Here is a 12619-nt window from a genome sequence, read left to right on the forward strand (position 1 = left end):
AAAATTTTGTTTTTAAATAAGAGTGATATCGCTTTTATACTCATCAATTTTAATTAACAAACTTTTTCATTTTGGATTTACAAGGACGTGGAGCAAGATTGGTTAGAAATAGGAAAAGGAAAACATTTTTTCGCTTATATAAACATAATATAACAATAGGGAGACACTGTCCTGATACAAAATACGTGTCTGATATGAAACCGGAACACTTATGTAAAAATAAAACCTTTAACAGACACAGTCAAGGAACATTAAATAATTTATTCAAGAATCTGATAATTCATTTTCAGCTTACTCTTAGGTTCCAAATAAACGGGGGGGTTCGAATAAACGGAGTAGTTGGAAAATTTTCTAGATTTTAATAAACGGGGGGGACCTAATTGCCGGGGGGTTGGAAATTGTACTTCTGAAACCCCAAAATAAGGTAAAAATAGACTAAAATCAGGCTATTTAGAGCAAAATAAGGGGCCTTCTCTTTGACAGCTGAAAATATTCTTAGAGATTAATAAACGGGGGGGTCCTAATAAGGTCCGGGGGGGTTGGAAAATTTTCGAAAAATTAACAAGCGGGGGGGGGCCGTTTATTTGGAACCTAAGAGTAGGCTGCTTACTTTCTCTCATGGATTCGCGCAAACTGAACATTGATTTGCTCCCAATAGAAATCAAAGTGGTTTTCGAGATTGAGGATGCTCAAATTACTATTTACAAAATAAATTTGAAAACGTGCACAGATGCATAAAATAAAATATTATTTTTCGTCAATCGAAATATACCTTGATGATGATGATTGTAATAAATACTTTGTTATCGATTGATTCATCAATCCAGTCAAGCTATGACTATATCAAGCTATGACTATATCAAGATATGACTATATCAAGATATAAAGGAACTGCATACACCTCTGTGTCACAAACCCCAGCCCCCACTGGTAAATTCGGCAAAAATTTCGTCCCCGGCGGGAAAATACCCTTGAATTTCATTCCATCTGAGAGTGAGAGAGGTTGAGAATATTTCAGCCTCTGAAGACCAATAATAGAAATTTTATCGCGCATGTGTCAATCTAATCAAAGAAAGAATCAAAGAAGAAGAGCAATTATTACCTTATTAATGTTTAGCAGACTGTATCAGTGGTCGTGTTCACACTACAGACCTTCCTTAATAAAAATGTAGTAAGGAGAATCTTTTGTTGACTACAATACAGAACGTGCATTTAACAAAGAGTCGAACACGTAGTATTGTAATTTTTAATCGATCTTCCTTAATTAAGAGTCGCAAGCTCTATTGTCTTAAGGGTAGGGTAGAGGCTTCCCTTAAAACAAAAGATTTTATCAAGGAAGCATAAACAAAGAATGCGCGCAGTGAACAAAAAGTTTTAAGATTTCAAAAACGAATTAACTGAGTAAAAAATTAGAAATAGTGCAAACGGTGTTGTTGATGTGTAAGATGAATGCAGTTAATGAGTAAAACCATTAGAACAAATATGTTTGCGGATTTCAAGTGATGTACGGATACCAATATCAACCAATCACAGGTGAAATCGAAACTCTCAATAAAAAATCAACCAATGAGAAGCCTTAAGCAAAATCAATTACCGTGTTATAATAGATCTCGTGAACCTACAAAGAACTGTAATAAACCAGTGTATTCATCCATCATAAATCTCTTTGCTTAACTTTGATAGATTTAATTAGGTAAACTTTCCAGTGTGAACGCGCCCAGTATGCAGTTTACTATTTACGAATTCCCCAGAAACCCACAAGTGTAATTGAAATGAGTTTCTTTCAAAAGAAATCTTTTACATGATCCCCAAATGTATAACAGTAATTACTAAACTTTTAATTATGGAAATGTCACTTTAATTGAATCGAAATAATAGACCGACTTTATGTTATGATTCTCTATCACTGACTCTTTTTTAAAAGCATTGATGACATTTTTAAGTTGCGTTTTCTTCGACAGGAATAAAAATATCAACTTTGAACTTCATCCAATATCTTGAATGGTTGTCATGGTTACTTTTGTCTTTGTTGATTGCGCGATGAATAGAATCTGGATTGGTCGGCACAGCGTCGATATATAATTTCGACCTCACGGTAAACCTTACTGGAGTTTTTAACCTTGAAAGTGGAAAGTGGAAAGATCTTAGAAATTGAACATCGATGTAACAGCTTCTTTGTTTAGGTAAACAAATCCAAACCATTTGCAGTTTAGTGAAACGGTTTAAATTTGTTGGTTTTGAACATTAAAAGGTATGCAACCTGGTAAGAAACGAAATGAAAAATCCCGGTTTTTAGTGAGGTGCTCGCTAGGTTTCATTTCGCTCCGGAACGCAATGAAACCATTCTATTGGTTAAAAGTGACGTAAAAATTTATAATTTAACCAATAGAATGGCTTCATTCTATTTCGGAGCGAAATGGAACCGTAGAGTGTGAACATGGTCTTAAGGCCGGCGCAAATGAAGCCAACATTCAAACCAACATTTTTTGTTAAATGTTGCGTCAAATGTTGCAAGAACGAATGACGTCACAAACTTTGGGATGTTGCATGAAAAGTCATTTGAGGTGAACGTCCAACATTTTCATTTTCATTTTCTTTGCCATAATGGCGGCAACGGTGGAAGACTTCACGGCAGTTGTGCTCTTGAGTGAGCTGGTTGACTCTGATGATGAGAAACCAAGAAGAGGGAAAACAAGACAATGGTTGAAACGGCGCAAGGAAAAGGGCTATTTTAGTAACATTGTTCAAGAGCTCATTTTGGAGGATCATAGAGGGTTCAGAGATATGTTTAGGATGGACGTACGTGACTTTCAGTTCGTTCTCAGTAAGATCTCGGATCTTATTTCACCCACAGAAAGATCTGGTGGAACAAGACCTATCAACGCTGATGAACGACTTTCTTTGACCCTACGATATTTGGCCACTGGAGAAAGCTTAGAGTCTCTGAGCTTTCAATTCAGAATCTGTGCAAATGCCGTTTCATATATCATCAAGGGCTGCTGTAATGCTATCGTAGAACGACTAGAGCCCGAGTTCCTGATGCCTCCTGAAAACAAAGACCAATGGTCCAAGATTGCAAAATGTTTTGAAGAAAGATGGAACTATCCCCATGCTCTAGGCGCCGTGGACGGAAAACACATTCGAATTATAAAACCAAAAAATAAAGGATCGCGGTATTATAATTATAAGCATACCCATTCTATTATTCTTTTGGCTGTTGCTGGTCCCAATTACGAATGTCTTTATGCAGATGTAGGAACCCCGGGGAGAGCAAATGATTCGGGTATTTGGAATCGGACTTCGCTAATGAAAGGGGTTCAAGATGGAACAGTTGATCTTCCTAATGGAGAAAAATTAGGCTCTTCAGGGGAAAGTGTCCCGCACGTTTTTTTGGGAGACGATGCATTTGCACTAAGGCCATTTGTGATGAAGCCTTTTCCCCAGCAAGGGTTGAACGAAGAAAAACGAATTTACAATTACAGACACAGTAGAGGCCGTCGAATCTCAGAAAATCTTTTTGGCATCTTGGCAAGCCGATGGAGAGTTTTCTTCACTGTCATAAATTTTGAACCCGATTACGTCGAAGATATAGTTCTTGCTACACTTGTACTTCATAACATGTTGATAAAAAGCTCTAAATCTTCTAATGCATACCGTCCACCCAGTTTAGTCGATGGTTGTTTGGATAATGGAGAAATTTCAGAAGGGGAATGGCGTTCACTTGAAGAGACTGCAGATTCGCTTTATCCCTTAGAAGTCCCTCGTACTGGCCATAATTCTTCGATTACGGCAAAATCAGTTAGAGAGAAATTCATGGACTATTTTATCAATGAAGGAGCTGTAGAATGGCAATGGAAATATTGTTGATGTAAAGTAAAATCATCAGGTACTTTCTTATAAAAAACAAACATATTTACGTTTTCAAATATAAATTACAATACTAACAGGTACTAACAATAACGTTCATGAGATTTTTGTTCATTGATTATTATTTGGAACTACTTGACCTGATGATCCCTGTAGAAATTCCATAAATGGAGTGGGCTGGAACAAAGAAGTAGGTGGAACAGGAAATGATCTTGGAAAAGCTTGTTCGGGGGGTTGATATTCAGTCATTTCTGCATCAAATATTGCGTCATTAATTCGTTTTTCGGTCAATTTTCTCAATCTACTATTCATTTGATTCAATCGTTCATCTACATAAAGTGCAAAATTCGAAACCTTGGGAGTTAACGAAGTTTCTGAAGGTCGAGACTTTGATGCCAAAGCATCCGTACATTTAGTCAAAAGTTCAAGTTTTTTTTCGGCAATGCTTTGTTTCTTCGTTGGTGGACACGAATCAGATTCCACGTCTGATGATTCACAATCAGCTGCCTTTCTCTTCATGGTATCCCTACTCTTGGAAACTTTCAACATGGGGACTAGAAATTTCATTTTGTCGTAGTGAATCCATGTACTGTAATACAATTCATCGGCCGACTGCCCACTTGAACTTGCTCTCTCTTTCGTTATTTCTCGAGAGAGCTGGGCTCTCAGAGTGTTCATTTTAGACTTGATTGACGAGACGGGTGTCTTTAAAGTCATTGAGATATTGGACCAAGCCAGTTCTTTTACATCTCGTTTACTGTATGTTGCATGCTCCATATCCCACAAACAAGGGTTGGCTTCAAACGCCTCTATTAACAGTGTTACTTCTTCATCACTCCACTCTTTCTCCTTGAGAGCTTTCTTCTTCTTTTTCTCCAGACTCTCTCTCTTAGGTTCATCAGCATCATTTATTTCAGCAGGTTGCTCTCCAGTCAAACTCATCGCTGCTTTTTCTTGTAAACTCTCTCTTTTTGTTTTGAAATGATTTGAAACATTTTTGATGACACACCCACAATATTCTCGCAAATTCGAACGTTCGAAAACTGTCATAAACGTTCGATTTCGAACATTCGAACGTTCGAATAAATCCCTCCGTCGTTGTTTTGCACTCATCACGGAGGTTTTAATCAAATGTTGGGTCAAAACTCGCGCAAATGGACCCAACATTAATTATCGGCAACATTTTGTCAAAAATGTTGCAAGAAAAGTTTGATCGCGAGCAAACTTCACCCAACATCATCCAACATTAGAATTCTCAAAATTTCTTAAAAAGTTGGAAATTTTCAATGCGCGCAAATGAAGCCAACATTTGATCCAACATTGAAAATTTCGAATGTTGGATCAAATGTTGGCTTCATTTGCGCCGGCCTTTAGAAAACGTCTTACAAAGTTGAAGAGATTCTTCTGGGATTTTGATTCCTTTTATGTTTACTTTTCCCCCATCTAATTATACTCTGTTCTATTGGATAGGGTTTAAATTGGGTAAAAACGAAGTGACGGAATAGGCACAAAGATAAAAGTAAAAAGTTATCTCGTGAAAATTTAATTTTTATAAAAATATGAATATATAAGGATATTTATAATACAAAAGAATTATAACGGTAATATTTTCGTCCGTTAAAAAAGAATTCGAAATAAATATGATTTAATTTAGAAAATCGACTGCATTGTACAATAATGGCCTCGGTAAAAATTTTAATTACTTTGTCCAAACATCGTTAAGAGTGACAAATAGCTTTATTTTTAAGTAATTTGTGGCCTGTAAAAAAACCCTATGATGTGGCAATAAAAGGTTCAAGGGGTCAAGAAATTAAGCATTCTTTAATGATAAATATACTATAACCTCGAGGTCATTAACTACTCAATTTTATGTTGTAGTTGCTGTTCCCATTTATAGTACCTAACTCGAGAAAATTAACGTCAAACATTGAGAAAACGTCACTTTGGCACCGTTTTACCCGAGTTACGTTGAGAAATCGACCATATCCGCTTGAAAGTCCTATATATCGTTTTTCGAGAGCTTCCCAATAGTATAAGTGGTTTTGTGTTTTAGCGACTTTGAAATTTCGTCAAATTTCGGGTCCCAAGAGGGTTTTTGCTTGTGACGTCAGTCTTTTCCCCATAAAAAAAATTGCTGGACCTAATTAATTTACTCCCTCTCAAAAAAGTTTCTAAATACATTCTTCTTTCGAATGAGCAAAAAAAATTCCACTCCGGAAATTGTTGTCACGGGTCCTACTATTAGGGAAGATTTGAAAATCTAAAATTCACTGGGTTCTTGGATGATATAAAAAACTAAAAAACAACTCAAAAATATTTACATTCTGTACACAAATGATAGCAATTTAATTGACCAATTTACCTTTTAAATACTTTTATGTATTAAACAATAGTATTGTAGCTCAATAAATTAAGAAATGTTTGATTGCTAGACATTATTGTCTACGTGGCAACTGACTAACTTAGTTACAATATTTAATGAGGGCATTGAAAGATTCGAAATTAGGACAGCGTTGGAACCAAACGGCATCAAAAATTTCACAATAATTCAGAAAGGGCTCGTTATCATTATGATTATCATGCTCAAGGCTCAGCTCACTCGCCTCCTGATTTTGGAAATAAAGCTCGGTGTGTACTCTGGCTGCGGTCAATGTTTTCCCGTATTGACCTTCAAAACAATAAATATTGTATTGCCGGAAGCCCATTATTGAATATACAAAATATCATAAGTTTCATAAAGTCTCTTTCTTTTAATTTGAACAAGCTCTGATATCATCGAGCACACTCGGCAGATGGAAGAAAAAAAAAGCCAACGTTGACGAAATATACAAAAATGCTAAGTTATTTTTTCTTGGGACTTGCCAAACATGAAGATTTGCCTTTTCCACCATATGAACTCAAAGCGGAAGAGTTTTTCGTTGGAGAGGAAATGATTCCACTAGCAAAGTTCCGTCCAGTTCCGTTGGTATTTTTCTTCGTTGGTGTCAAACGCAAACTAAAGTCATCTGCGATTCGTTGAATCTTCAATGCGGTGACGTTCAATCGCATTTCTTGTTTCTTATTAAAGCCAGCCATTTTTATAGCTTGTTCTTTACTTTTCTTGGTCAAAATCTGAAAAGTATAGAAACAAAACAAAAGTTAAATATAAGGAAGGTTCCAAATTGATCCCTTTGAACAAGAAGAAGAATGCAATTAAGAATATTTTAATGTTTAAGGGCATATACTAAAAGACGGATCGACGGATCGACGGATCAACGGATCGAGGGATTACTAAAAGACGGATCGTCGTATTTCGGATTACTAAAAGACGGATCGTCGTATTTCAGATTACTAAAAGACGGATCGTCGTATTTCGGATTACTAAAACACGGATCGTCGTATTTCGGATTACTAAAACACGGATCGTCCTCGTGTGAAGGAATTCCTCGTGTGCTAGCTTCCTCCTTCTTCTTCTTAAAATTCTTGAAAATAGTTGCAGTGACTGGTAGTGTGAAATTGTTGATTGTTGAGGAAAATATGTAAGGCATACACTAACTATTTTCATCGTTTGCTACATTTGCTGAATTTTTAATCTAATGTAGCAAGAATGGGCCCTTGGGTCAATGTTAGTTAAATATATATTTTATTAAGGTCAGGAAAAAAACCAGTCATTTTTTATATTATACCTACTGTTTATACTATTAGTACAGCTGGGGGCCTCTCTACACGGTAAAGTATTTATTTTTTACACATCAATTCGTTCCTGCTCAACTTAAAATTTCAGCCAATAAATATAAAATGGAGTAGTCATAAAGTATCTACTAGGGTGAAGTGGAGGATTATATTTGAGTTTGTGGTCTGAAATTTTATTAGTAAAATTAGAGTCAATTTAGAAGGGTTTTAGCTAGTCTAAGAAGTTATATTTTCTAAAATTTTCCTAGTCGGACCCAACCATGGTGGGTCCTCCTGATTAATTCAAATGATATTGCACACTGTTTCAGACTATAGCTTTCTATTAAAAAAAATACGACGATTCGTGTTTTAGTAATCCGAAATATGACGATCCGTGTTTTAGTAATCCGAAATACGACGATCCATGTTTTAGTAATCCGAAATACGACGATCCATGTTTTAGTAATCCGAAATACGACGATCCGTCTTTTAGTAATCCGAAATGCGACGATCCGTCTTTTAGTAATCCGTCGATCCGTTGATCCGTCGATCCGTCGATCCGTCTTTTAGTACATGCCATGTTTAAGTTGTCTAGGAAATTTTAGTTTTTGTATCAGTTCCTTCTTCCGTCAATCTGAAGACTCCGTAACAAGAAAAACTTTCATAAACATTTATTTTTAAGCCAATGCCTGTTCTTATGCACACCGAAGACTTGAATGAATCAATTTCAAGTCATTCTCGAGATTTTAAGCCAAGCCAGCATAAGATGGCTTGTCATATGGTTGTCTCTTTTTGACAGGAATCCATTCCCATTTTTATTTGCCCCTCCCCTACAATAGTGAGATCTTGACCTTTTTCATCTATTTTAGAAAATGACGCTTCGTTATTTTGAGTACTTCAAGAAATATCATACTCAATGGCAACGCCCAACCCTTGAATTGATCAAATAGTTGGATAGTGTCAAGGTAGAGCGCCTATCTAAGCTAGAAGAGAATTAAATTACTCGATCGAAAGGTGAGTGCAATAATTCATGCTAACATAACATTATAATTAGGCAGCAGGCTACAGTGTGCATATCGAATGAACACAAACATAATCCATTTTTTAGCCTATGACCACAACGATCTCAGCATTATGGGTTCAAAGCCCGAAGAGCTAGAGTAGAATCTCTAACCTTTCACAGGCAAGAAAAGTGAAGACATTTATTTCCCATCCAGAACTAAATCATGACGACGGATTGTATCTATCGGTTCCTTTGTTTTTGAGGAGGACTGCGTTTTTTTTTAATCTAGCGATAGACTTATAAAAAAATACGCGCGGGCGTCCTGGATGGGAAATAAGTGACTTCATTTCCCATCCTGGACTTTTGAGTCTAGCCCTTCGGGATTGGAAGTCAATGGACCTCAGACTAACGCCAAACTACTAAACTAGGAGCTATAAAGATAGAAGACAGCCACGTTTCCAGTCTCGTAGACAAGAAAAGGGCATGTAAAGTTAGAGGTAATTCAAAGAATCATTTATCAATGTTTATGATAGTAGTGAAATAGTATGAATAGAAAATACCTGCAAGTGTCCTGTGATGGCCACACACAACAAACAATGTTGGATTGATCGTGTTTACTTGTTTATTATGAAACGTGTTCTGTCTTTCCAAAGTTGTTGATTGTCACTTTTATACATGGATGATCTCTCAGGATCTCTCGTATTCAAAATACATCATGAATCAGGATCCAGTCATCATTGCGTATTACCTGATAGAGACTACTTACAAAAGGTCAATCAAGACGGGACCTTTTGGAGTCTATTTCGATGCTAATACAAGCAGAGTGGCGGAGTGTATTTCAACACTGGAATAGCTTGAGATTTAGCATAAAAAGCACTCCATCACATCTGATTAACTCTGCCTCAAAAAACATCACTATTTAGAAAATATAAATATAAATGATATAATGACAAAAGGTGACCTGTGGGTCAATTCTTGTGTTATATGACGCGTCAAGAATATTATCTAACGTTTTTTATTTATTTCTTGGGAAAAACAAAAAAATCGTATTTAAAATTTTGGCTCTACACCAGCGAGAATCACGTCACTGCTTTTTGTTATAGTTTTAATTGTTTAATGTTCTTGTCTTTATCTAATGAAATTAAAATAGTGATTAATAATGTCCTCATCAGACATGACTTAGCCATAGATCTCCCTGCAAACTAAAGCTACTAGTCATAGTTCAATATACGTCGACTGAAAAAGACACGAGATTCCTCTTTTTATGACTACCACGAAGCTTCTCATATTTGTTTTTTATTACTGTGAGCATCACAGTAAGTTTTCTCTGAAAGTTAGCCTGTACTGTGAGGACGGACTACTTTATCGGAGGAAAATCTCTTTTTCATTGAATTTTTTCTACGCTGATTTCATTGGTGCGCTTGGCCTTCATCCAAGATTCTGGAGGATTGTCATGGTTACTTTTGTTCTCGCTGAGTGCACCCTTAATACTATCCTTATCTTGTCGTCATAAACTGTAATACTCATATGGTACTCATTAATAGATATACATTTCGCACTGAGACCTAACTAATCAGGGCTGATTTTTAATTCCACTCGATATTTCTGATAAAAGCAGAATCTCGATGGACTCTTGTTATTTAGTTTATTCTAACGTTTATGAACTCGAGTCCAATGAATGTTTACAAACATAAAGCCGTTGAAAATACCTGAAATTCATTAGGCGTGGCTGAAACATAGCAGGGTCAATAGGAACATTAATCACCTAAGAAATAGGAGCTTTATAAAGCAAAGATAACGGCCTCAAATCATGAGTAAACAGCCCCTTTTAGCTGCATTCATTGTTATGGTTCTTATAAGAAACTGTGCGTTTAAGTACACTTGAATTTACAATATTTTTTTCTGATTCTAACTAAGAGAATATGCTTTCTTTCTGAGGCACGGAGATGTGTCTTCACGTGGTTCTTTTTTGAATTTTTTTGCAGAACTTCACTACTGTTTCTCTAAAATTTAGAAAATGGCACCCTACATGTACATACAAGGGATAGCTTATTATTTTGGTGTATTTTGCGACCTCATCTAAAACTTGCTAAACATAGTGGAAAAGGTACTCGCCAGTAAAATATGGGATTTCCTTTTCGACTCATAATCGTGGTTATGTTATCTTGTGTACACCCCCTTCTCGCAGACCCGGTGGGAACCCCCTCACACTGAAAAAATTAGCCATGAAGGAGTTAGCAAAAATATCCTCCCGCAGTGGAAAATTGTACTCCAATTTTTGTCCCCGCTGAAAATAATCAAATAAACAAATCCTCGCTGTGAAATATTTAGGTATATTTTCTATCCCGAATGAGTTTTCTGACTTATATACAATGTAATTCAAATCCCCGAGCCATAAAAACATATGGAATACCAGTTCCCATCGAGTTTCAGTCCGTTACTTACGCTGGTTGGAAAAAAATCTACCGGGTCTAAAGTCTATTACCGATAAGGGATTCTAAAAATGAAGATGAAAATGAAGAAGAAAAAAATGAAGATCTTGTAGAAAAGTGCCATAACTTTCATTTTCACTGGAGAGATTCTTTGATCTTTGGAAGTCATCATTGTGAAAAAAATTCACTAAAATATTTATTCAATACAAAGTTATGATACAAAGTTAACAAGTGATTGACCCCAAAAAAACAGCAGAAAGCAGCAGAAAACAGCGTTTCTAGACATCAATTAGCTTATAACTTTGTTTGATATCTTTTGACTGAATGATTATTTTTGAGAAATTTTTTCACAGTGATGATGTTCGATGATCAAGGTTTCACTTCAGTGAAAATGATAGTTATAGCATTTTTCTACAAGATTTTCATTTTTTTCTTCTTCATTTCCATCTTCATTGTCAGAATTTTTTTAAAGATTTTTTTATTTTAAATTGTTCCACTCACTAATATCTTTCCAATGACACCAAATTTATAAAGATTGAATAATTCCTTCAAAAGTTATAGGTAAAAGAAAAAAGAGTGCACACTTATCGTGAATAGACTTTAATAAGGCTTTATTTAAGCTTGCTGGCTCTTATATAAAAAACTTGCATGAAAAAATGTCTTGGGGACTCCTTCAGTTAAATTGATCTTTGAATTTATCATATGGAGAAGTAAATTGATTTAAAGATATCAAATAATTTGTTTGTTTACATGGATTCAGGCATCAAAACAGACTATTGCCATGGAGACGAATTCAAACGATTTACTGTGGCTGTAATGTTATCCTCTCAGTGTACTCATGTAAATTCTTGTCCCAGTATCTGGGGATAACACTTGGGATAGAATGTAAGAAGCTTCAGTTCCCGGGGAAGGGGGGTACTACCCTTGTCGACCAACGGGGGTGCTCCGTTGAGGTTCGAAAAATGGACCCTACGTGGGACTCGAAATTTGCGAAAAAAGTGACCCTGAATGGGACTGAAATTCCAAAATGTTCTCAAATGTTCTACTTTTTCCCCAAATTTTCCAAAAATAGGCACCCTATGAGGGACTGATTTTTCTATTTTGGTGTTTTTGCGACCCTACCTGGGACTCGTGGAGGTCTAAAAAAGGTACCCTGACCAGCGGAGCATCCCCGTAACCCATCTTGCCCTAGTACCCCCCCGGGCTTCAGTTTAGTTCACGAAATGGGTCACAAAAATTTTATATTCTAAATGATAGATCTTTTTTCATTAGGAGTGGGGACAGTTTTTAGTGAACTTGAAAAAAAAATCATAAGGGTGTGGAAACATCTATGGTTTCTTCACTTTTCAACCTATGAATTTCATATTCATGTTTGATATACAGTTCTATGTGTTTCCTCCAATTTCAAGTGATTTGCTGACTTTTTTCTTTTGTTAGACTTTCCAATGTAACTTGGATGATTTTTCAAGGCATTTTCATCAACTTGGCTCTACCCCCGTATGATTTTCAGCCATTATTTTTCAAATGAATTTAGAATGTTTATGATGAGGATTTTTATAAAACGGCCAAGAATAATGCCAAATTTAGTGTATTTTATCTACAAAAATTAAATTTCACATAGATGCCTTAAAAAGTTATGAAAATTTTACAGTTGTAAGATTTTTTT

General features: G+C 35.9%; 2 long non-coding RNA genes across 2 annotated transcripts in view; one reads left to right on the top strand and one right to left on the bottom strand.

Moving 5' to 3' along the window:
* Positions 1–12619, top strand: part of LOC136813642 (uncharacterized) — a 319208-nt gene that overhangs the window by 137873 nt on the left and 168716 nt on the right. The gene's annotated exons all lie outside the window — the stretch shown is intronic.
* LOC136813631 (uncharacterized) lies at positions 6190–9424 on the bottom strand. The gene is made up of 2 exons (XR_010847512.1): positions 9082–9424; positions 6190–6978 (listed from the first exon to the last, which is right to left on the bottom strand). It is a non-coding gene; the product is annotated as an uncharacterized lncRNA (long non-coding RNA).

The sequence above is a fragment of the Clytia hemisphaerica genome, unplaced genomic scaffold (genome assembly GCF_902728285.1).
Source record: "Clytia hemisphaerica strain Z4C2 unplaced genomic scaffold, Clytia hemisphaerica genome assembly, whole genome shotgun sequence".
In the NCBI taxonomy this organism is placed as follows: Eukaryota; Metazoa; Cnidaria; class Hydrozoa; order Leptothecata; family Clytiidae; genus Clytia; species Clytia hemisphaerica.